At 45.0% G+C, this 23439-nt stretch overlaps 1 long non-coding RNA gene across 6 annotated transcripts in view; it reads left to right on the top strand.

Annotated features, from left to right (window-relative positions):
* The window catches only part of LOC123592516, a 39519-nt gene that overhangs the window by 218 nt on the left and 15862 nt on the right, over positions 1 to 23439 (top strand). For 5 of the 6 annotated variants that reach the window (XR_006709815.1, XR_006709813.1, XR_006709814.1 and 2 more), the window contains exons 2-3: positions 1748 to 2041; positions 14440 to 14549. This is a non-coding gene — a long non-coding RNA (uncharacterized LOC123592516). Of the gene's footprint in view, positions 1 to 1747; positions 2042 to 14439; positions 14550 to 15278; positions 16219 to 23439 lie in introns of those variants that run through there. The other variant, XR_006709817.1, reaches the window with a different exon arrangement.

A 23439-nucleotide genomic window follows, 5' to 3' on the forward strand; every position in this document is an offset into this window, starting at 1 on the left:
GGGTGTCTGCGCTCGCGCTCCTACCGGCTGCCGCTCGCCGCCCCACTTGCCCCCTGGTCGCCAACCTGCCCCCTGCCCTCTACCAACCTGCTGGGCCTGTGATCTGGCTCTTCTCACCAACCTCCAGAGAAGTGGCTTCCCTGTGCCTCACTTGTCTGATGGCCCTGGCTAGTTCCTTCATTCGGGCTTTGAGGAGTCCTATAATCCCAGAGCTATCGGCAGACCACAGTTTTCAGTGTCTGCGTGTGGCAGAAAAAAACAGTCGCCGACACAGGGAAATGCCTCCTGAATGCCCCACTGAGGCCAGAGACTCAGTAGACCACATCCTGATCTCTTTGTAGCCACGAGCTTTTGTCTTCAGGCAGTTCATACACTGATTCGTGGAACAACATTTATTGAACACCTACTATGTGCCAGGCACTGTCCTGTGCTGCACTGGGGACAGAGCCTGAACAAAACAGACAAGACTCCTGCCTTTTTTTGACCTTACATTTTAACAGCGACGATAAAACAAACAAACAATAGATGGGTATGTTAGATGAGCCATAGGAGCTGTAGAGAAAAATGAAATAGGAAACCAAGACAGGGAATGTTGAGGGTGAAGGTTAGACAGAGTAGCGAAGGAAGCCTTCACTGAGAAAAAAGGCTGGGAAGCGAAATACTTAAATATAATATCTGAAACGTAGCGACTACTTCTTTGGCCTAGAAACCAGCTATAGCAGCTCCATTCAAGGGTTTGCGGGGTTCTGTGTCAGAAACTTAGCCCCCGGGACATCTCACATTAGCTAGGACCCCAGAAGTCAGCTGGTCCAATCCAGTGCCTCTGATATTTAATCCTTTGGAAACTGGCCCAGGTGAGTGTTGGAGAACTCTGGATTGGGGTAGTCAGGCCTGCTGGATTCCCAGCTCCAGCCTCACCAGCCCAGAGACCTAGGCCAGTTACCCAATCTCTTTAATTCCAGTATATTTGCCTGGTAATCGAGATGACAATTTCAGCTGGCAGGGGTGTCACGAGCGTGACGTGAGATGCTGTTGGCAGAGTGCTCAGCTCCAAGCCAGACACAGAGGATACGCTAAATACACGCCAGAGACCTCTCTGTCTAGCTCGGTTGCTGACCCCTATCGTTGAAAGATTTTTTACTGCAATACCCAGTGTTCGTTGTCTCGCTACTTGGAAGAATGATGAGGTGGGCACCAAATGAGCAGCAGGCACAAGTTTATTAGAGTATAAGATCAGAAAGGAAGAATAGTATGAAAACTCTCTTTACAGAGAGAGGGCATTCGAAAGTGAATGCTTGAGGACTGTAGGCGAGGGTCCTTGTTTCATAAGGTTCTGGTCATGTCCCCTTCCCTTCCCCCTTTTTCCTTCTCAGGTCCTACCTACCCTTACTGACTGGGTAGCTCTCGGTACTGGGTTGTCCATTCCTGATTGGCTCGTTTGAGTGGCGGGGGAGGCATCTGTGGCCGTCCATTCCTGATTGGCTCATTCTCATCGTGAGGACCGTTCCTTGTGGGTCATACGTTTTAAGGTCTACTTGTTTTCACTTAGGTCTTTCGTCAAATTCCTGAGGGAACCTGGGGGGGAGTAGGTGGTGTCTGTTACATTCTTAAGGGGAACCTGACGTCCAAAGGGGTTGGCTGTGGTCAGACCCTCCCAGCATTGTTCCAAACTGTGTTTTTCCCCACCCAGGGACCTCAGGTCTGTCCTTTCCCTCTCTGCCTACTGAATCGTATCTTTTCCTATCAGACTGCCACCACAGTAACAGGAAGCCCACCGTGGACAAGACAAACCATCCCCCTTAGACATAGGCCAGTTTGCATGGCGATCGAGTACGCACTCCGGAGCCAGACCGCCTGGGTTACCGTCCTGGCCTTGCCCGTTGCCGGTGGCATAAGCCTGTGCAAGTTCCTAACCTCGCTGAGGAGCATTTCACTCATCTGTAAATGGGGGGTAATGATGCCGGCCACCGCATAGGATTATACAAGCGACGCTGGTGACGTGCTGCAGAACCGTGACCAGGCTGCTGTGAGTGCATGCCGTGTAGGTGTTTCCTTCTTTATATGGATAGTGTCAGCTGCTGTTGTCATCTGAACAGAAGAAAGACATTTCCCTTGCCATCACAAAGGGGCAGAAGGGACATAGAGATGATAGCCTCAGCCTGTATTTACCTATTGTGCAACAGTGTCCCCTCTATCATGTTGGCTGACTGTGACCAGCTCTTTTCTGGGTCAGGATGCATGAACCCGTCACCTGCGTGTTAGCCAGAGGAAGGAAGGTGCAGGACCAGCGGAAGGTGGGCTCCTCTACACACAGGACCTCTCCCTCCCGGTTCCACCCACCCCCCGTGGCAGAGCTGCTCCCAGCAGGACCCCAGCTTTCTCCTGCTGCCTCATCACAAAACACACTCAGCTTCACACAGTAGCACAGATTGGAGTAACGTGTGCCATATTGGGACTCTTGTAACAGCTAGAAATCTTGCAAAGAAACCGCTCACTGTTTCCTCACCTGGCTCCAACCCCAGGAGATCAGCTCTGGTTTGTGTCAGTGGCAGGAAGTGGACAAGTTACAGTCTAGATGGTAACTCATGACCCCCACCCCCACCCCTGAACCCAGGGAACTTCTGCTTGCTTCTTCCGGCCCCCAGGGCAGTTAGTGTGACAGGGAACAAAATATCAGCTGGTTGCCTGGGAAGGGATTGTGGCAGCACGGTCCCCATGTGAGTCCCCAGCTCTTGTGGCCTCATGGAGGTAATGGCAGTAGGACCAGTAATCTCTGAAGCAACAGAAACTGAACAGCCCAACTGCAGAGCTAACATCTATTGAGCACTTGCTAAGTGCCCAGCACTCACTGAGGGCTTCCCAAGTTTAGTCATCCCAGTGCCCCTAGGGAGTGGCTTCAGCTCGTACTTCTATCCTTACAGATGAGAGAACTGAGGCTTTTCAAGGTCAAGGAACCTGTCCGAGGCTGTGGCCAGCTGGGAAGTGGCAGAGCCAAGATGTACACCCTGATCTCTCTGACTGCAAACCCCACATTCCCAGTGGCCTACTGGTTCCCTGCTAAGTGACATTCACCTCCATGGTGAGGCTTTGAGCCTGCCAGCTCAGCTTCAAAAGTCTGCTCTACAAATTGTCCACCTCTCAGCTCTAGAGCTACTTTTGAAGCCTGTGGTCATTTATTATTTTACTCAACAAATAGTTATGAGCACCTGCCGTGTGCCAAAACCATACCACATGCTTTAGGTACAGTGGTGAAGAGGATAGACATATCTCTTTTCATGTCAGGTTTGCATTCTCTATGAGAGATAGTCAGGAGACAGAATCACATAAGAAGCAAAGATGCAAAACCATCTCAGGAAGCAAAGAGTCCTAGGAAGGACACAAAAGAGGGCAATGAGGTAGGGACTGAACAAAACAGGGAAAGGAGTGAATAAAGAGCTCATAGAAGAACAGCCAAAGAGAGCAGCTGGTGCACAGATCCTGAAGTAGCAATTGGCTGGTGTAGCAAAACCATCTCAGGAAGCAAAGAGTCCTAGGAAGGACGCAAAACAGGGCAATGAAGTAGGAACTAGTTAAGGGAATATTTCTTACAAAATAACCTTTGGTTCAAGACTGAACAAAACAGGGAAAGGAGTGAATAAAGAGCTCATAGAAGAACAGCCAAAGAGAGCAGCTGGTGCAAAGGTCCTGAGGTAGCAATGGGCTGGTGTATTCAGCGAACAGCAAAAAGAAGGCCAGTGCAACTAGAAGAGTAAGTGAGGGGAAGATACAGTAGAGATAAGGTGGGAAAGTGAAAGCAAGAACCAGATTAGGAAAGACCTCCAGGTCATTGAAAAGACCCTTGTGTTCTATAAATAGTATGCCAAGTGGCTTCTGGGTAGCCCAGTCGGTTAAGCATCTGACTCTTGATTTCAGCTTAGGTCGTGATCTTGCAGTTGTGAGATCGAGCTCCATGTCAGGCTCTGTGCTGGGAGCCTGCTTGAAGATTCTCTTCCTGCCTCTCCCCTGCTCAGGTTCTCCCTCTCTTTCTCTTTCTCTCTCTCTCTCTCTCTCTCTCTCTCTCTCCGTCTCTCTCAAAGGAATAAAAAAGAGTATAAATAGTATGGTGAAAAGCCACTGGAGGATTTTCAGCTGGAGAGCGATATGACCTGATCTGAATTTGTGGGAATGAACTGTAGAGGGTCAAAGGGAAGACCCAGCAGAAGGGTTTGATCCAGCCCCTACTTGATTGCCTGTAAGTATGTGAAGAATGCAGTCATAATCTTCCCAAATCTCTCCTTCTCTACCAAATATTTTCACTTCCTTCACCTGTTTCTCCTGTGGCAACGTTTTGAAGTTCTCCCCATCCTGCTTTGGACCCACTGACTTCTTGAAACTCCTTCCCAAACCATGTTCTAGTTCTGTGGTTCCTCCTCTTCTCCAAATCTGCTCCACCCCATACCCCAGTGGTCCATTCTCCTATGTAAAGCAATTAGCCCTATTTCCTCACCCCTCCTGAGAATATTAGCAACAGGCTGGTTACCGCAGCACCAGGGTGGGCAGAGGGGAGAAGCTGAGCCACGGTGCGGTTGCAGTAAGGAGCCCAGCGGGCCCTGCCTAGAGCTCTAAGCTGGGATGACCCTTCAGAGTTGTCCTGGGTTGGGGGCAAGAGGGCCAGCAATTACATCCCCAAGTCAACCCATCATTAGCTATAGGCTGCCCTGGAAAGGGGCATGACACAGGATAGGTGGCTCTCTTCTGCCAGGGCAGCAGTGCCAGGGGCTGGAGAACAAGTTTTTTGTCCTCAGTGAAGAACCGGGTGGCATATCCCAGCATCCACTAGAATAAGCAAAGAAGACCAGGACTGGAGGCAGGGGCTGTCCCTGCATCGCTCAGCTTCCCTCTCCTCTGTGTGTTACCACTTTCAGACATCCCTCCCCTTGCAGTAGCGCGTATGACCACAGGCATTTCCAGACCCATGTTCTATCAGCTGAGCTCTTCCCCCTTGTTCCGACAAAAATTGGTGTTGAACTCTTACTGGCCCAGATCGGTGACCATTCCTCAGCCGGTGATTGTTGTTAGAGCGAGAACCCTGGATCTGCTCTGATTTATAAAAGATGTTACAAATGTTAGTAACTACCTGTTAGACAGATTCAGTGAAATCATGAGTAAAAGCACAGGGCCTGGAAATTAGGAAATCCTCAATCTACATCTGCTGCTGCTGTTAGAATTTAAATAGGCATCAAGGGTTGGTAGCCAGGATGGAACATTCTAGGGCCAGGGGAACATGAAATAGCCTGAGAAAGCTGAAGATGAATCTGAAGGACAGTGAGCAAGCCAGATTGACATGGTAGAGCGTGTCAATGAGAGACCAATGGCCAGCAAGCCTGGAGAGCAGTTTGCCTGAGACTACAGAGGGTTTGAACAAGAGGATAAGGAGTTGGAATGTTGTCCTGTAGACCATTACCACTGTGGGTGGCAGTGACTTTGCTTTGCAAAGTCGCCTGTCCACCCATAACAAATACAGAAACTGGGCGCAAAAAGCCATAGCAATTTGACAGAATAAATTTATGTCTATTGAATCTGATAATAAATATTTGGGATGTATATTTTACATCTTTTTTATTTCATTTTTCTGGAAATTAACTTTTAGGGTATTTTATGAAAACAATGACCCATGATGGACTGGAAATGTTTTTTAAAACTGGTCCTTCACCCCAGATAGTTTGAGAAGCAACACTGAGGCCGGCAGAGGGCCATCAAAGTTTTATGATGAGTAACGTGTGCAGGATACTGCTTTTCCTAGTCGTAACACGTAGGGTAGATTGAAGTAGAGAGAAAATGGAGCAAGAAACGACAAGCAGGAGGCTCCCGTGACCGTCTGGGTTAGAGTCTGTACCGGCCAGTGGCAGCAGAGAACTTGGGGAGGAAGGAATCAGGGCAGGGACTCCTTCTCTACCAGGGTCTTGACTGCATGGAGCCTTTATGTGCAAGGAGAATTATAATCTTCGTAGGTACTGACCTACCTAGAGGCCCCCACACTCCAGACACCATGTGGAGTAAACCTGGGACTCCGAGCAGGATCTTTGGACAAGATGACATTGCCACCTGTCTGATCACACAGACCCGCAACCTCAGTGGAGTCTTGACCCTGCTGTATTCCTGGGCCCCACACCCAATCAGGCCACATTTGTTCTGCTTCTGAAACAGCTCTCCCATCCCCCTACTTCTCTCTAGTCTCCTTTCTGTCATCGTCCATCTCTGCCTTTAGTGCTTTATCTCCCCTGAAGGCGCTCAAGTCTTGTCACTCCCTCACTCCAGAATCTCTCATGGCCCCCCACTGTCTGGGAAAAACAAACCCAGCTCTTGAGCAGGACGTGTAAGACCACCACTGCATGTCACCAAACTCCACAATTCCTTCCAGTGAACTCCCTCTTCTCCCTCTCCCAGTGTTCCAGCTGCTGCAGAACAGCTTCCTGCCCTTTCCCCCTTCCTCCCACATCTCACTCAGCGGCAATGAATTTGTACCTACTACATTGAACCAACTCCAAGGCCACTCCCCGAAGCAAAGGATGCATAGGGAAATTTGACCATTTCATGGTCTGCCGGGGTGCTCACCTGAGACCTGGCTTCTGTGTGACGGCTTCATCATTTTAGCTAATGAGAAGAAAGGTCACAAAGGAGGCATAAGGAAGCTGCCTTGGCTGGGTTTCTTGCTGGTGTCCTAGCTGCCTGTCATCTAGTTTAATCCCTTCTTGAAAAGGAGGGGATCAGGGCAGAGCCTCCTTTTTTACCAGGATTTTGGCTACGTAAGAGTTTCAACATATAAGGAGAATTATGATGAATTGGGTACGTAGGTGCTGATCTACTCAGGAGGTTCCCACAACGTAATGAGGTGTTTAACCCGATTTATAGCAGAAGTTTAGACAGGTTTACTGTGGTGTCTAATGCCATGGAGTAGTAAGTAGCAGAGTGGGGATTCGAACCCAAACACTATACATGTTGCTTCTTTATCATCAGATGAGACCGAGAAAGGAAACACCCAGATTCCAGGACCAGCTCTGCCAGAAACCAGCTCGCCTTAGGAATGTCACTTAGGATCTTTTATCAGAGTGGGGATTTGAGCCCAAGCACTAAGCATATTGCTTCTTTATCATCAGATGAGACTGAGAAAGTGAACACCCGGATTCCAGGACCGGCTCATCTAGAAACCAACTCGCTTTAGGAATGTCACTTAATTTCTTTCAAAAATAAGGAGGTAGAACTACATGTTTTTGCCAGATTCCTTCCTTCTCTTACATTCTTTGACCCTGTGTAATAATAATAGCTGCTATTTGTTGAGTGTGTTTTACACGCCTAGCATCATGCTAAATGTGCTTTCAAACCAATTATCTCATTTGATCCCACAAGACCTTGTGACTAAGTGCAGCTGTGATTGCCCTTTGACAAAGGAGGAGATTGTGGTTTGGAGAAGTTAAGTCGCTCTCCCAAGGTCACACAGTTAATAAGCAGGGGAACCAGGTTCTAACTGGTTGGAACCAGATGGGCTGACTCCAGAGCCCATGCCCAGCCTGTCTGGCTCCCAGACTCTCCAAATCCAGGTCTCCTGTAAGGCTTGGCTCTCTCCAGCCTCAAGGCTGGACCACCCGCTGCCTCCTCACTGAAACCATCCACCCACCTCCACCAGCTCTAGTCCTTGGTAATTTCCTTCCACCGGACAGGTCTCCAGAGGCCCAGCCCCTGTTCTGGGTCAGCTACCCTCTTGTGGTCCCTCCTGCTGCCTGGATCTCCTCCATTATTTTCTTCCTACTCTGCTCTTTCCCTTCTGCCCTCCACACTGGGCTATAAGCTCCAAGGACGGCAGGAACTGCCTTTGCTTCTCCAGGGCATGGAACAACACACTGTACCGTGAAAGAAAATGTGTTCACTTAAGAGCAGGACTTGCTGAGGAGATAGCAAAACTGAATGCTGCTTCCCCTCAACTGGTTCTCACCGGCTGATGTGACCCTAGACACTAGGCCCATAATGGCAGTCACTGAAGACTCTTTTGTGACCAAAGAACAATAGGACTTTTTCTAAACCATCCCATCCAGGGTACTATTGTCAATCCTTAATTAGCATAGCCACCTTGAAACTGGTTTTCCTTTCTTTTTTTTTTTTTTTTTTTTTAAGGAGAGGATGATTTTGTTTTTAATTTTTTTTTAATGTTTTTATTTATTTTTGAAGGAGAGAGAGACAGAGCATCAGCAGGAGAGGAGCAGAGAGAGAGGGAGACATAGAATTTGAAGGAGGCTGCAGGCTCTAAGCCGTCAGCCCAGAGCCCGACGCGGGGCTCGAACTCAAGAACTGTGAGATCATGAACTGAGCCGAAGTCAGACGCTTAACCGACTGAGCCACCAGGTGCCCCTGATTCTTTTTTTTTTTTTTTTTAATCCTATTTATTTATTTATTTTGAGGGGCGCCTGGGTGGCTCAGTCGGTTAAGCGTCCGACTTCAGCTCAGGTCATGATCTCGCGGTCTGTGAGTTTGAGCCCCGCGTCGGGCTCTGGGCTGATGGCTCAGAGCCTGCAGCCTGCTTCCGATTCTGTGTGTCTCCCTCTCTCTCTGCCCCTCCCCCGTTCATGCTCTGTCTCTCTCTGTCTCAAAAATAAATAAAACGTTAAAAAAAATTAAAAAAAAAATAAATAAAGCCTATTTATTTATTTTGAGAGAGAGAGAGAGAACGAGTAGGGGAAGGGCAGAGAGAGAGGGTGACAAAGAATCCCAAGCCGGCTCTTGCACAGACCCGGGTGCGGGGCTCGATCTCACAAACCGTGGGATCATTACCTGACCCGAAACTGAGAGTTGGACACTTAACTGACTGAGCCACCCAGGTGCCCCTGTTTTTCCTAATTCTTTTTTTTTTTATTTTTTTTAACGTTTTTTATTTATTTTTGAGACAGAGAGAGACAGAGCGTGAATGGGGGAGGGGCAGAGAGAGAGGGAGACACAGAATCGGAAGCAGGCTGCAGGCTCTGAGCCATCAGCCCAGAGCCCGACGCGGGGCTCGAACCCACGGACCGCGAGATCATGACCTGAGCTGAAGTCGGATGCTTAACCGCCTGAGCCACCCAGGCGCCCCTGTTTTTCCTAATTCTTAAAACACAAACCCCAAGTTTCCTCCTCCCAGAAACCATGTCAGTGAATTTCTTCACTGGTGTGTTCCCTTGCCTGGCAAGTAAAAAACTCAGCATTATTATGACTTATGGTTATGATTAATCATTCTATTTATGAATGGCTCTGATAACTCTGCTTTAGTCTTTGGCAGCATGTAGTAGGTTCAGCAAAGTTTTGTTGAGCATCATAAACACAAACAACCACTGCCTTGGGTGAGGGGTAATATCTCCATGGATGCCTGAAGAACCGGGGGGCATCCTGGCGAGAATCTCTTCTCCCCAAGACAACTGGGGAAACATTCACAGAGCGAGTGAACTCAGGTTTGCTCATCATCTTTTATTTTTTCCTAATCCAGTTCTTTGTTCCAGCCTTCCTTTTCCAGCGTAGATCCCAAAAGGCATCAATTCAGCGTCCTTCTTGGCAATATTCTCAACGCCTTACCTTCCTGTCTTCCATCACCTCCCCCTAGATACGCTCAACCATCTGCTCTACCCACTGGGCACCGCTGGAGGTCACACCAACTGGATACCTGGAGTTCACCATAAATTCATAAGGCGACACTTTTCTCTCAACACTGTTGGACATGTCTCCACCCAGTTCACTCACCTATTCTAAAACTTCCAGCCACTCACCTCGTCCTTCACTGATTTACTAAAAGCCTCAGCTAGAAATCTAACTATATCTGCCCCAACCAATTCTTTAACTTCTCCTGCCTCAGCTAGAAATCTAACTACATCTTCTGCAACCACTTCTCCTTCCCTCGTTGTAAAGCCACCTCTACATCTGAGTTTTGGAGCCCATCCACTGACCTTCTCAGTAAACTCTGCCCCACCTCCCCTTTCTCCTTCTTGCATATTCACCTACCTCCTCTCAGATGGATCCATCTCATTATCAGTTAAATATGTTCAAATCCTTCACATCTTAAAAGGAAACCAAAATCCTTCTCTCTCTCTCTCTCTCTCTCTCTCTCTCTCTCTCTCTCTTTTTCTTTAGTAATCTCTACATCCAGCATGGAGCTCAAACTCACAACCCAAGATCAAGAGTCATATGTTCTACGGACCGAACCAGCCAGGCACCCTTCACAATCCTTCTCTTAACCCCCTTACTCCTCTCCAGCTACAGTTGCACGGTCAAATCTCTTGAGAAAATGGAAAAAGGTTACTTTCACTTCTATTCGCCCATTGAAAGAACTCTTGCCAGGGTCATGTCACTGATGACTTCCATGTTACTAAACTTAACAGATAATTTTCAGTTCTCCTCTTGACTTCTTAGGAACACATACCCAACATACACCCTTTTTCTTGCAACTCTCGGAGTTTGTCACACCCTCCCCTGCTTTTCCTGTTACCTCTCGAGTTCCTCATGGACCCTCTCAGTGGGTGGTCTCCCAAGGCTAGCTCATGATCTTAATTACCATCTGTTTTCTTATGGCTTCTAAATCCAGTCTCCATCTTACATCTCCCCTTAGAGCTCCAGATCCATATATCCAATTTCTCCCCTGTTTTGCTAAGCCTATATCTTAGAGCTGTGTTAAGATCACAACAAAATTGACAGGAAGGTATAGAAATTTCCCATATACCCTATTCCCCACCCGTGCATAGCCAGCATCACTCACCAGAGCAGTACATTTGTTCCCAAGGATGTACCTACATATACACATCATAATCACTCAAAGTCCTTAGTTTACCTTAGGGTTCATTTTTGGTATTGTACATCTCATGGTTTGGACAAATGAATAATGACATATATCCATCATTACAGTATCACATAGAGAATTATCACTGCCCTAAAAATCCTCTGTGTTCTGCCTATTCATCCCTCCCCCCAACAATTGATCCCTGATAACAACCAATCTCTTTTACTGTCTCCACAGTTTTGCCTTTTCCAGAATGCCATATAATTAGTCATATGTATGTAGCCATATCAGATTGGCTTCTTTACTTAGTAATATTCATCTAAGCTTCCTCCATTTCTTTTCATGGCTTGATAGCTCTTTTCTTTTTAGTGCCAAATAATATTGCATTGTCAGGAAGTAGCACAGTTTATTTATCCATTCACCTACTAAAGGACATGTTGATTGCTTCCAAGTTTTGGCAATTATGAATAAAGTTGCCATAAATGTCCTTGTGCAGATTTTTGGGTGGACCTAAGTTTTCAACTCCTTTGAATAAATACCAAGGAGTGTAAATGCTAAATTACAGAGTAAGAGTATGTATAGTTTTGTGAGAAATCACCAAACTGCCCTCCAAAGTGGCTGTGCCATTTTGCATTCCCACTAGCTACACATGAGAGTTCCTATGGTTTCACATCTTGTCAGCATTTGGTGTCATCAGCTCCAACTGCTTCTTGACTTCCCTACCTAGATGCCTACCTTGATCAAACCCAAGACTGTACTCATGGTCTTCCCACCCCCTCCACACCAAACCAGATCTTCAGCCCAATATTTTATCTCTTGGATGATGACATGACCAACAAACAGAAACCTAAGTTTCTTCTTTGATACCCTCCTCCCTCATTCTCTATATTCAATCCACCCTCAATTTTCTTATTCATTTTATCTTCATCATGCCTTTTGGATTGGTCCAGTTCTCTTCAGCTCCTCTGGTGCCAGTCCAGCCCAAGCTGCCATCTTTCATCCAGGCTATGGCAAAAACCCCTAACTGGTCTTCTTCTGTCTACCCTATTCCCTGTGTGGCATCCAAAGTGATGTTTCCAAAACCTTGAAATGATCATGAAACTGCCTTGTACCTAGTGGGAGCTTAGTAAATCTTGGTAGGACTGAACTGAATTGAATTGATGCTCCATACTATTAATCAGAGTGCCATACCAACTCCACTCTGAAATATGTCTTGGGCTGTCATTTACTGAGCAGAGAACTATGTGCTCATTATTATGCTGAGTGATTTTCATGTGTTACCCGATTTAATCCTGAAGACATTATGAGATGGATATTATTTTATTTAATTTTTATAAGTGAATGGGGCTGCATCAGTTCAGATCTCTATGGAGAAAGATGGCACACTCAACTCAGGGTGATTTCAGAAGAATTACATAAAGGGACTCTTGACAAGGCTTTGTTCAGGGGAAAAGTAAGACACAAGAGAGGATGCAATACTCTAGGGCAAGTAAGGACTGGAAGGACTTCATTACTATTCCTAGGCCTGAAGGTTACCAGGACCTCCTTACCACAAAGAGGGCAGGGTGGAGGAGGCTGCCAGTCAGGAGCTGAGACCAGGGGTGGAGGGATGACAGTGACCCTGAAGGAACATGAATAAAATGCCCCAACATTGCTTTCCTCCCTCTCTCTGTGACACTACATTGGCTGAACCCAACTGGAAGCCAGAGAGCAAGGGAATCCTTGATGCTGTATTATAGTTCAGCTTCCTAAGGCCTATAGCATCTGGGGAAGGATGGAGAATAGAGCTGGAGATGCAAAACTAGAAACATGCAGCACGAGTCCCAAGAGCACAGCCCTCAGAGACAGAGCTCTCTTCCCCCTAAGGTCTAGGCTGCCCACCTCCAGAGCCCTCAGAAAACATAGACTCGTTGTGCACGTAACCACCTTCTTGGAATGGAGATCCGAGAAGTTGAGTTCTTCTGCCAGCCAAGTAATGATGAGTTGATATTCTGAGACTGAGTCATTAACTGGGACAGCATGGAAGGTGGTCCAGGAGATATAGGAAGTACAGAGAGGACATATCAGGGTGGTCACCAACCCAGCAATTTCCCAGTATCCATGTCTAGGGGGATCCAGAGGAAGGGAGGAAAGAAGAGTCTATCCTGACCTTATTCATCCACAGGGTGGAGGGAATATGAAATCCAGCCACTTTTATGACTCATGCTATGGATCCAATCCTATACTTTAAAACAGGTCATTTGATCACCTAATGTCCATTTTGCCCTGATTTAAATCTGGCCACTGTGGTTCTTATGACACATCCCATATCCTTAGACTTCCCCAGTGGCTCACTCTCCAAAATGAGGATCAGAGAACATGGGGACATCCCACACTTGCATAATTCTAATGACCATCTGCAAAGGAAGTACAGTGAGCTGTTACTATCTATTATGAGCATTCTTTCCAACATCTTCCTCTTTCTATTTTCAACGGAAACTTTTTTTTCAGAACATTATTTATTTTGAGAGAGAGAGAGAGAGAGCATGGGAGAGGGACAAAGAGAGAAGTGAGAGAAAGAATCCCAAGCAGGCCCCACACTGTCAGCACAGAGCCCAATGCGGGGCTTGAACCCATGAACTGTGGGTCATGACCCCAGGAGTCAGTTGCTTAACTGCCTGAGACACCCAGGCTCCCCTCCACAGAAGCTTTTAAGACTAGTAGACATCAACCAGCTGAAGGAGAAATACAAAAGTTATTAACCAAGAGGCACCAATTCTGGCAAACTTGGCTCAGTGCTGACAGTTGCTCCTTCTACTTCCTTAATAATTGAATACAACTCCTGCTGGCCACACATTTTGTTGTTGTTGTTGTTATGGTGCCACAGGCTGCTTGAAAGTTTTACTTCCTTGTCCAGTTTGCATAAATTTGTCATCAATAAATTTTTGTTCTCAACATAGCCCCTCCTCCCACCATAGCAAATTATTGGATGCATTTTTTACATGGCTATGTTGAAGAAACGTATTTTCAGACAATATGAAAATGTCAAAATTCATCATAGCTTTTATGCTACTCAATAGACAACTTGAACTTGTTGAAGCTTGACCAAATGTTGACATCCAGACCAAAATATGAGGACAATAGCACTAAAGAGGACTGTAGTGGGTTGAATGGTGGCTCCCTCCAAAAGATATGTCCACCCAGAACCTCTGAATGCGGCCTTATTTGGAAAAAGGTTCTCCGTAGATGTATTTAAGGATGTTGAGATGAGTTCACCCAGGATTACCCAGGTGGGCCCTAATGCAAGGACAAGTGCCCCTTCAGGAGAAAGGCGGAAAGAGATTTGAGACACACAGAGAAGAAGGTGATATGAAGAGAGAGGCAAAACCTGGAATGATGTGGCCACCAAACTGAGGAGCATGCAGAGCTGACTCCTTCCAGGAAAGGTTCTCCCCTGGAGCCATTAAAGCAACCGCAGCCCTGCTGACACCTTGATTTTCAGATTTAGTCTCCCTCCACAAATGTGAGGAAATACATTTCTGTCGGTACCTAGGCCATGGTACCTTGTGATGGCAGCTACAGAAACTAACACAGGGACTCTTCAAATCCCCTGATTGAATTCCTTTGTTACAGATGAGGAAAATCACAGCATTCACAAGTATGAAATGTTTCACATAACTGATCATGTTCAGTCTCTCTAGCAGCTCCGCGAGGTAGCCATTCCTGCTCAAGAGGGAACTTAAGCCCAAAGAAGTTCAATGATTCATGCAAGAAGAAGTTAACTGGGCAACAGTCACAGCAGGTGGGTTCTTCCTGCAAAGCTGATACTTTTCCCACAGAACTTCCATGCCTGGGGTTCAGAGATGTGCAGCAACATGTCCATATAACACAGGGGATGAGAAATTGTCTAGAACACAGATTCTTTTTTTTTTTTTTTTTCTCCCCACGGCTGCTGTAGGGGGTCTACCCAGGTATGACAGTTGCATCTTAAGGTCAAAACTGTTGAACAGTAAGTTAATTTGATTAAATGGGATGACTTCAAAGCTCATTGCTTAGACCCTGGGGCCAAATAAAAATTGATGCCTCCAAACGCAGGGGTAGTAAGCCACCAGTTATTTGAATGGGTGGTACAGGCTGTTCATTTGTTCATGAAATATGCTTTAAGATTCTCCAAACACTCATAAAATCAACATAATCAACAGCTCCCCAAGGCCAAGCTAGTTTGGGTGACCCTGCCTTCTGGTTTGTCTTATAAAATGCTTTATTTATGTGCTACAAGGGCCCCACTTCAAAGTCTCGGTGGTTCCAATGGTAATGAGTGAATAATCCAGTTGAGCAAGTAATCAAAGAACAATAACAATTGTTCTAACCATAAAGCCCCCAGTTTGCAATTACTTAGCAGTTTAAATTCACTTCATTTAGAAAATTTTGCCTCTGAGGCAGGCTGAGACTCTCATTCAGAGGCCAATTAGATTAAATTAGGAGTGACACGTTAGCTGGGGAGACTTAATTCATTTTGGGTTATTTGTAGCTTTAATTATAATCCAGACACAGCCAGAGCCACATTTTGGAACATTTTCTTGCCTCTGTGGGTGCTGGAGGTGATTGGATCCCTGGGAGAGATGTTCCAGGTGGCATGTGACCAGCCAAGTGACCAAAGGCTGCTTTGTCATCAGACTCTGCTCTAGACCTATTCTCCCAGCTGCTGTTGAAGACTCACAGGAAGTGAGCTTGTCTACAAGATCTTCCTTTTTAAAAAATAGCTTTATTAAGATATAATTAACAAAACAAACACATTTAAAATACACAATTTGATAAGTTTGACACATGTATATACCTGTTTAATTATTCTCACAATCAAACTAAATAAACATATCCGTTGCTCTCCTAAATTGCCCCATATCCCTTTGTAATCTCTCCCACCTCGACCCCACACACTCAGGCAAACACTGGTCTGTTTTTTGTCACGATAATTTGTATTTTCCAGGATTTCACATAAACAGAATCATACGATAGGTACTCTTGTTCTTTCACACAGCATGATTACTTTGACATTTGCCTAAGTTGTTTCTAGTATCAATAATTGATCCTTTTTTATTGTTCCATAGCATTCCATTGAATTGATATACCACAGACTGTCTCTCTATTCAGATGTTGAGAAATGTGGGCTGTTTCCAGGTTGGGGTTGTTACAGACAAAGATGCTACACAATTTATGTGCATATGTTTTCATTTCTCTCAGCAAAATACATAGGAATAGAATGGCTGGCTCATATGATAGCTATATGGTTTGTTTTTCAGAAGCCACCAAACAGTTTTCCAAGCCATTGTACCATTTTACATTGCCATCAGCATTGTATGGAAAGTTCCAATTGATCTGCATTCTCACCAGCACTTGCTATAGTTAATCATTTCAATTTTGCTTCTTCTTTTTTTTTTTTCTTTTGAGAGAGAAGGGGGGAGGGGCAAGAAGAGAGAGAGAGAGAGAGAGAGAGAGAGAGAGAAGCTTAAGCAGGCTTCACGCTCAGCACAGAGCCCAACGCAGGGCTTGATCCCACAATCCTGCGGTCACAACCTGAGGCAAAATCAAGAGTCAGATGTTCAGCTGGCTGAGCCATCAGGGCGCCCCTCAATTGTAGTCATTCTAATAGTGGTATCTCATTGTAATTTTAACTTGCATTTCAATTATGACAATGATATTGAATATCTATCTTTTCATATGCTTATTTGTCAACATGTGTCTTCCTCTCCCAAGTGTCTGCTCAAATCTCTTGCTCATTTTTAAAATTTAGCTGTGTTCTTACTGAATTTTGAAAGTTCTTTACATATTATGCATACAAGTGTTTTTATCAAATATATGATTTGCAAATATTTTCTCCCAGACTGTGGTTTGTCTTTCCATTCTCTTAACAGTATCTTTTGAAGGGTTGAAGTTTTTAATTTTGGTGAAGTTCTGTTGACCAAGTTTGGTTTTTTTGTTTGTTTGTTTTGTTTTTTATGGATTGTATTTTGGTGTCCTATCTAGGAAAATCTTTGCCTAGCCTAAGCTTGCAAAATTGTCTCCTATGTTTTCTTCTACATGTTTTACAATTTCAGGTGTGCCTTTAGGCTTACTACATTTTGAGTTAACTCTTCTTTTTGGTGCAAGGTACAGATCCAAGTTGAAATTTTGGCATGTGGAAATCCAGTGGTTTGGTACCTTCCCTTCTCCACTGAACTGCCTTTGCAACTTTGTGAGAAAAAAGTTATCCGTATATATGTGCATCTCATTTCTGGACTCTATATTCTGTTCCATTGATCTGTTTGTCTGTCTTATAGCAATACCATATGTTTTGAATATTGTATCATTAAAATAAGTCTCGAAGTCAGGTAGTGTTAGTCTTCCAACTTTGTTCTTCTCTTTAAAAGCTGTTTGGGCTATTCCAGGTCCTTGCAATTCCATATGAATTTTAGTTTATCAATTTCTACAAAATCCCACAAGAATTTTTTTTTTTTTTTTTTTGAGAGACAGAGAGAGAGAGATAGCGTGAACAGGGAAGGGGCAGAGAGAGAGAAGCAGGCTCCAGGCTCTGAGCTGTCAGCACAGAGCCTGATGTGGAGCTTGAACCCATGAACCATGAGGTCATGACCTGAGCTGAAGTTGGATGCTTAACCAACTGAGCCACCCAGGCAACCCACAAGATCCCCCAAGAATTTTGATTGGCATTTTGACCCACAATTACAGCAGCATGTGTCTTGATTTATCTAGCTATTCTTTCATTTCTGTCGGCAGTGTTTTATAGTTTTCAGGTTACCTGATTTGTTCATCTTTTGTCATATTTAGTCCTATTTTATAATTTGATGTTATAATAAATAGCATGGTTTTTTGTTTTAATTCAACCTCTGATAGTTCATTGCTAGTATATGTAGAGGGAAAAACTGATATAATGTTGTGTCTGACCACCTGTTGTTTTGTCCAGCCTTTTCCAGGTATTTCCAGGTATATTCCCCATTATTCCCTGTTATTCCCTGTTGGCTCAGAAGTCCTCTTTGAAAGTTCCTAATTAGAATTTGGATTCCTTTCTTCTCTTACATGGCTGTATCCCTTTCCATTCCTAGCACCTGACTGCCTTTTTATTATATCATAATTATTATCATTACCATTATGATTATTAAGCTTCAAACTGCATTGTAATTTCTCATTTGCTGTAATTACACCCCAGAACCAGAACAGATGTCAGACAGTTGAGAAGGAACTTTTGCACCAGGGTAAAGGCTTGATTCTCCATTGTTTTAAATCTCCTGTTACTGAAAATTCCCATAGGGTAGTTTTCCTCAAATTCTGGTGTGCATCAGAATCATCAAAGGAGCATATTTTTAAAATATAGATTCCCAGCAGAACTTCTGCCCCACCCAAGGAAGCTGAATCCAGGAAATCTATATTTTTAAGCCACTACACAGGAGAATCTGTTATATACCAAAGTGTAGGCACCACAGGCAAGTCTTGTGAACCACCCGGTTCAGCCACTTGGAAAACCACTAAGCTGTAAAACTTGTCTCCTCTGTGTTCCTATTCTTCATTTTTTCTCTACTCAGGCTCTTTGGTTTCTCAGTTCTCTCTCTAGCAAAGCAGACTTTGGCAAATTATTTTCAAGTGTTGTTCTAAGGATATCATATTGGCATGCTTTCTCACACTTCCTTCCAAGAGAAGTTACACAGTCAACAGCCCCTCCTGCCTAGGAGGCCCTGTGACCCGGCCTCAGCCCAGTCCCCCACCAGCCACAGCTTACTGGTTCAGGGTAAAGTAAACTGGAACAGTGGCTGGCGCTGGTCTCCTGCAAGGGCAGTGTCTAAGCTGGGCCAGAGCAATTCCTGCATTCCCTGCCCAAATGTCCAGAATGGGTAAATCCACAGAGACAGAAATCAGATGGTGGTTGCCGGGGGCTGTGGGGAGAGGGGTGGGGTGTGGCTGCTTAGGGTTATGGGGTTTCTTTGGGGGCAATGACAATGTTTTGGAACTAGATAGAGGTGACGGTCACACAACATTATGATTGTACTAAACGCCACTGAATCGTTCACTTTTGAATAGTGAATTTCCACCAAAGAACAAAAGTCTGAGCAGTGGGTGCTGGGGTGGTGATGTGAGCATCCCAGAGCTCCCAGAGGTCATGTTCCTCAGGAGATCCTAGAGGATTCACCTTCTGTGTCAGGGATGGTGAGGGACACCAGGATCACTCAGAAGTTCTATGTGATCACCTCTGCAGGCAGGGCCGAAGGAGGAGAGAAGGTCATGGAGCTTGGCTCTCTCAGAGCAGTGGGGCTTGCACCTTAGACTGGAAGCAGGAGGTCAAATGGCAGGGCCCCTGGTAGATGGGAAAGGGAAATTCTGTCTCTGTGCCTTCTTTTCCTTGGCCCGGATTTTGAAGAGTTAGGCTAGTTAACAACATCCCTGAATGATAAGGAAAATGGTTCCAGCCATGTGGGGGCAGGCCAGCAGCCAGGTCCAGAGGCTTCCCTGTGAGGCAGTAGGTCCCAAATGTGGGTGTGTATCAGAATCTACTGGAAGCTTCAAAATATTATACCTACCCCAGGGCTTCACTCCCAGAAAAGTTTCACTTCAGAAGGTGGAGGAGAGGAAGGGCAGGCGGGAATCATATTTTCAAACATCAATCCAGGGGAATTTAAGGCATATTCCCCAGAAGAGAGCAACTGCTAGGAACCCTCGGGTGCCACTGAAGATGAGTAAAACACAGACCAGCATGAACAGAGTCCTGGGTGGTGGAGAGCAATGCAGAGCCACAGTAAAGGGTTTAGATTTTATCCCATTTGCAAAAGAAGACATTGGAGCATTACAACTGGGAAATGATAGGATCTGACTCACCCTTCAAAAATTATTATCTCAGAGCAATTAAAATACCATGATACTAAAGGGTTGATCTTATCCACTTGTAGAAGAAAGGCAAATTGTAAGCTTTTAGGGTCATGCAGGGTAACTTCCCTTCATATCTCCGCTGTCTGCCGAGTTTTATCTAAAGCAAGTGTGAGTTGGTAATTCTAACATTTTACCAAGGAATTCGAAAAATATTGGCTTGGCAAAGACCTCAAGAGAACATGTGGTCCAACCTGCAGACTTCCAGGTAGGTCCAGACATAAATCATCTCAGAGAGATAAATACCCAAATCACATGCCAATGCTGATCCTGAGAACCAGCTACCCATCTTCTCTGGTGTGATGAGGACACTCAACACCACTGATTAGAGGTTTGAAAATGTTCTCGTTGTTCTAAAGAAATTAAACAACAAGAAAAACAGGAAACTAAAAAAACGTGGGATACCTTTAGATGCTCAGAATCTGGTTTCTTCATATCCCCCCTCAGACCACTGCAATCTACCATTTGACTTTTTCCATTGAATGCATTGATTCAATTCACATCCAGTCCTCAAATGTTGGTGGAGCACCCAGTAACTGCATGGTCCTCGGAGGACACAGGACAGTCACTGACGCCTAAGACAGGGTCCTAAAAAAGGCAAATTCGACCTCTTAAAAAATCACATGAAAAGTGATATTTATAAGCATGGACATATGATCTCTGTATGTTAGTATGTAAAAATAGTAATGCAAATGTAAACAATGTTGTAAATTTTAAAGAGGGAAAGACTGGAATAATTTTCTTTTTAATATTTATCTGTTTTTGAGAGAGAGAGAGCACGAGCTGGGGAGGGGCAGAGAGAGGGGGACAGAGGATCCCAAGTGGGCTCCGTCACTGACAGCAGCGAGCCTGATGCGGGGCTCGAACTCTCAAGCCACGAGATCATGACCTGAGCCGAAGACGGCCACTCAACCGACTGAGCCACCCAGGTGCCCCTAGAATAATTTTCAAGTTACAAGCTTAAAAGAAAAACAATAATAAAATGTATGACTGTATGTGCAGCATTCTTCAGCTTGTGTTTTAGAAGCTGTATATAAGTGATTGGAAAATCATATCACAGGACTTCTTGTTTAAATCACTTGCTATTATAAGAAAAGGCAACATAATAAAGAGCAAAACAAAACAAAAAATAAAATAAGGCTGCTTGTGGTATGGCAGGAGGCAAAAAGAAACACTGGAAAAAATCTACCAAGATCCACATCATCCTGATGTTCTCTGTTGTTTTCAGATACCCTCCCAGCAGTTTTGCTGTCTCGGGCACATATCGACACACGCCGGTAATGGGAGCATATTAGAGCAGCAGTACTCTGAGGAATCCGTCCGGCTTTTAAATGTGGTTCCATTATGGCATTACACGGCGCCTCCGAGTCCCATGGCCACGTACAGAGGATAGGAGATGTGACCCAAGGAACTCGGGCAAAATGACAAAGGAGACCAGTCAGGCTCTGTGGCAGCAGATAACATTTTCTTCTTCCAACAAACCACAGAGCCTTTTAAAAAACAAATAGAATAATGATGTGGGCGAGAAGTACCCCTCCCTGGGATCAGCAGATGGAGAGGAAGAAAGTAGAAAGCAGGTGAATTGCCAAAGAAAGGCAGGAAAGTGAAAAACATTAAAATTTCAGAGTTAATTATATACCACTGCTCAAGAAATGAGAGATAAGAAGCCAGAAAAATACTAATTTAGTGAAGGTTGAACAAACAATTCTTCTCCCAGTGGCAAAGAAAGGAAGGAGCAAGCATTTCTAAACGCTGGCGATTATACAGATGGCAGAAAGAATAAAGATGAAATTTCATTGACGACGCAAGCCCACATAATAAGGGAAAGTATTAGGAAGACAACAGCAGTCTGAAGTGTTTACAGTGTTGAGTGCAGCAACAGCTCAGCAAGCACGTAGAACGCATTATCTGAGTTGTGAAAAATTACCCTCAGAAATCATGGAAATTAATCCAGAAGTTAAACATTTATTAAAAACAAGATTAGAGATTACAGGAGAAAGGTCGAGTCTGAAGGGTCAACGAGAGCTGCATCAGCTGGTTTCTGCACCGCCCGCCAAGTGGGTTGTGTTTGATTGGGAGTGCAAGGTCCAGATGCAAGTGGAGCTTCTGGGGGCCCCATCCTCTCGGGGGGCCTCCAGTCTGCGCACGGGGAAATCGCCATTGATGTCAGCCGTTCTTGCAAAAAGCTGATGATGCAACGAGGACCCCTGACCCCTGATCCCTCCGTGACGTTCGTAACCTGGGAAGGGAAGTCAGCCTCTGTGTGTGATTAACTGCGTGGCTTGAGTACTGGACAACATTCAAAATTGAACCCAGCCCCTTCCAGCACTCGGCTGCCAAGGTATTGACTCCAATGCCCAGGTGAATGAAACACTTTGCTATGGGTGGCAGAGTTTTGCCTCCCATCCTTTTTTGTCAAAAGCATCAAGCAAACAGGAAAGATCATTTGAATAGACAAGGGAGAGTCTGTCTGATGTGTTTCTTAGCACAGCACTGGAAACGAGGGATGTTGCAGGAATGCGCACAGAGCCATTCTGTGGGTGCAGGTGAAGAAGAGGTTTTCTTGATGACTAATGAGTTTGTACCATACACCCCTCTGCGTGTGAGTTCTTTCCACGCCAAGAGTGAGATTCACCTAGTGTCAGGTCCTCTTGAAACTCTGCAAAAATGTGAATGGCCCAGAATCCTCAGGTAGTCGAGAGAGAAACAAAAAGGAACATTTCCTGTCCTCCTACCTTTGTCTAATTTATTTTCTTGTGGGTATGCATTACTGGCTCCTTCCCCTTAGAACTCCATGAATTTGGACATATATAAAAATTTTACATGACCCAAATTTTCATCAGGAAAAGAAATAAGATTCAAAAGAAAAAAAAAAAATCCATCCCCTTAACACCCTTTAGTTACATTAGAATTTTCAGCCCACAGCCTGAACTTCTCAAAACTCCGTGAAACCCTATTCTCTCCAGCAGGTGCTATTTTGGGAGACAAAGTTGGAATGGTTATGAACTTGGGAGTCAAAAAGGTCTAGGTTTTCAAATGCTAGATTTGTCAGTTACCAGTCGTGTGACCATGAAGGTGTTCAATCTCAGTGTCATCAGTTGTAAAATGGAAACAATAACATCTACCTTATGGAAACATCCAATGCATGAGATAAAAGGCGTTTTACCACAGTGACTGGAGCATAGGAAGATGTCAGTAAATAGCAGTCGTTGTTGCTCTTACTATTATCATTATTATTAAAATAAGCTAGAATTTTGGAATAATTTTTTTCTCTAAATGATTAACTTCAAACCATTACATGGACTTTATTTTTTTTTTTTTATTATTTTTTTTTCAACGTTTATTTATTTTTGGGACAGAGAGAGACAGAGCATGAACGGGGGAGGGGCAGAGAGAGAGGGAGACACAGAATCGGAAACAGGCTCCAGGCTCTGAGCCATCAGCCCAGAGCCTGACGCGGGGCTCGAACTCACAGACCGCAAGATCGTGACCTGGCTGAAGTCGGACGCTTAACCGACTGCGCCACCCAGGCGCCCCAAACCATTACATGGACTTTAATACAAACCACTTTCTGGGCCAAATGTGCCATATAAATAAATGCATGCTATATTGTGACAAAGCAAGAAAGTACTCAGCATTAGAAATATCTCATGGTGCACCTGGGTGGCTCAGTCGGTTGACCGTCCCACCGGCTCAGGTCATGATCTTGCAGTATGTGAGTTCGAGCCCCACATCAGGCTCTGTGCTGACAGTTCAGAGCCTGGAGCCTGCTTCAGATTCTGTGT

The sequence above is a fragment of the Leopardus geoffroyi genome, chromosome D4 (genome assembly GCF_018350155.1).
Source record: "Leopardus geoffroyi isolate Oge1 chromosome D4, O.geoffroyi_Oge1_pat1.0, whole genome shotgun sequence".
Taxonomy (NCBI): domain Eukaryota; kingdom Metazoa; phylum Chordata; class Mammalia; order Carnivora; family Felidae; genus Leopardus; species Leopardus geoffroyi.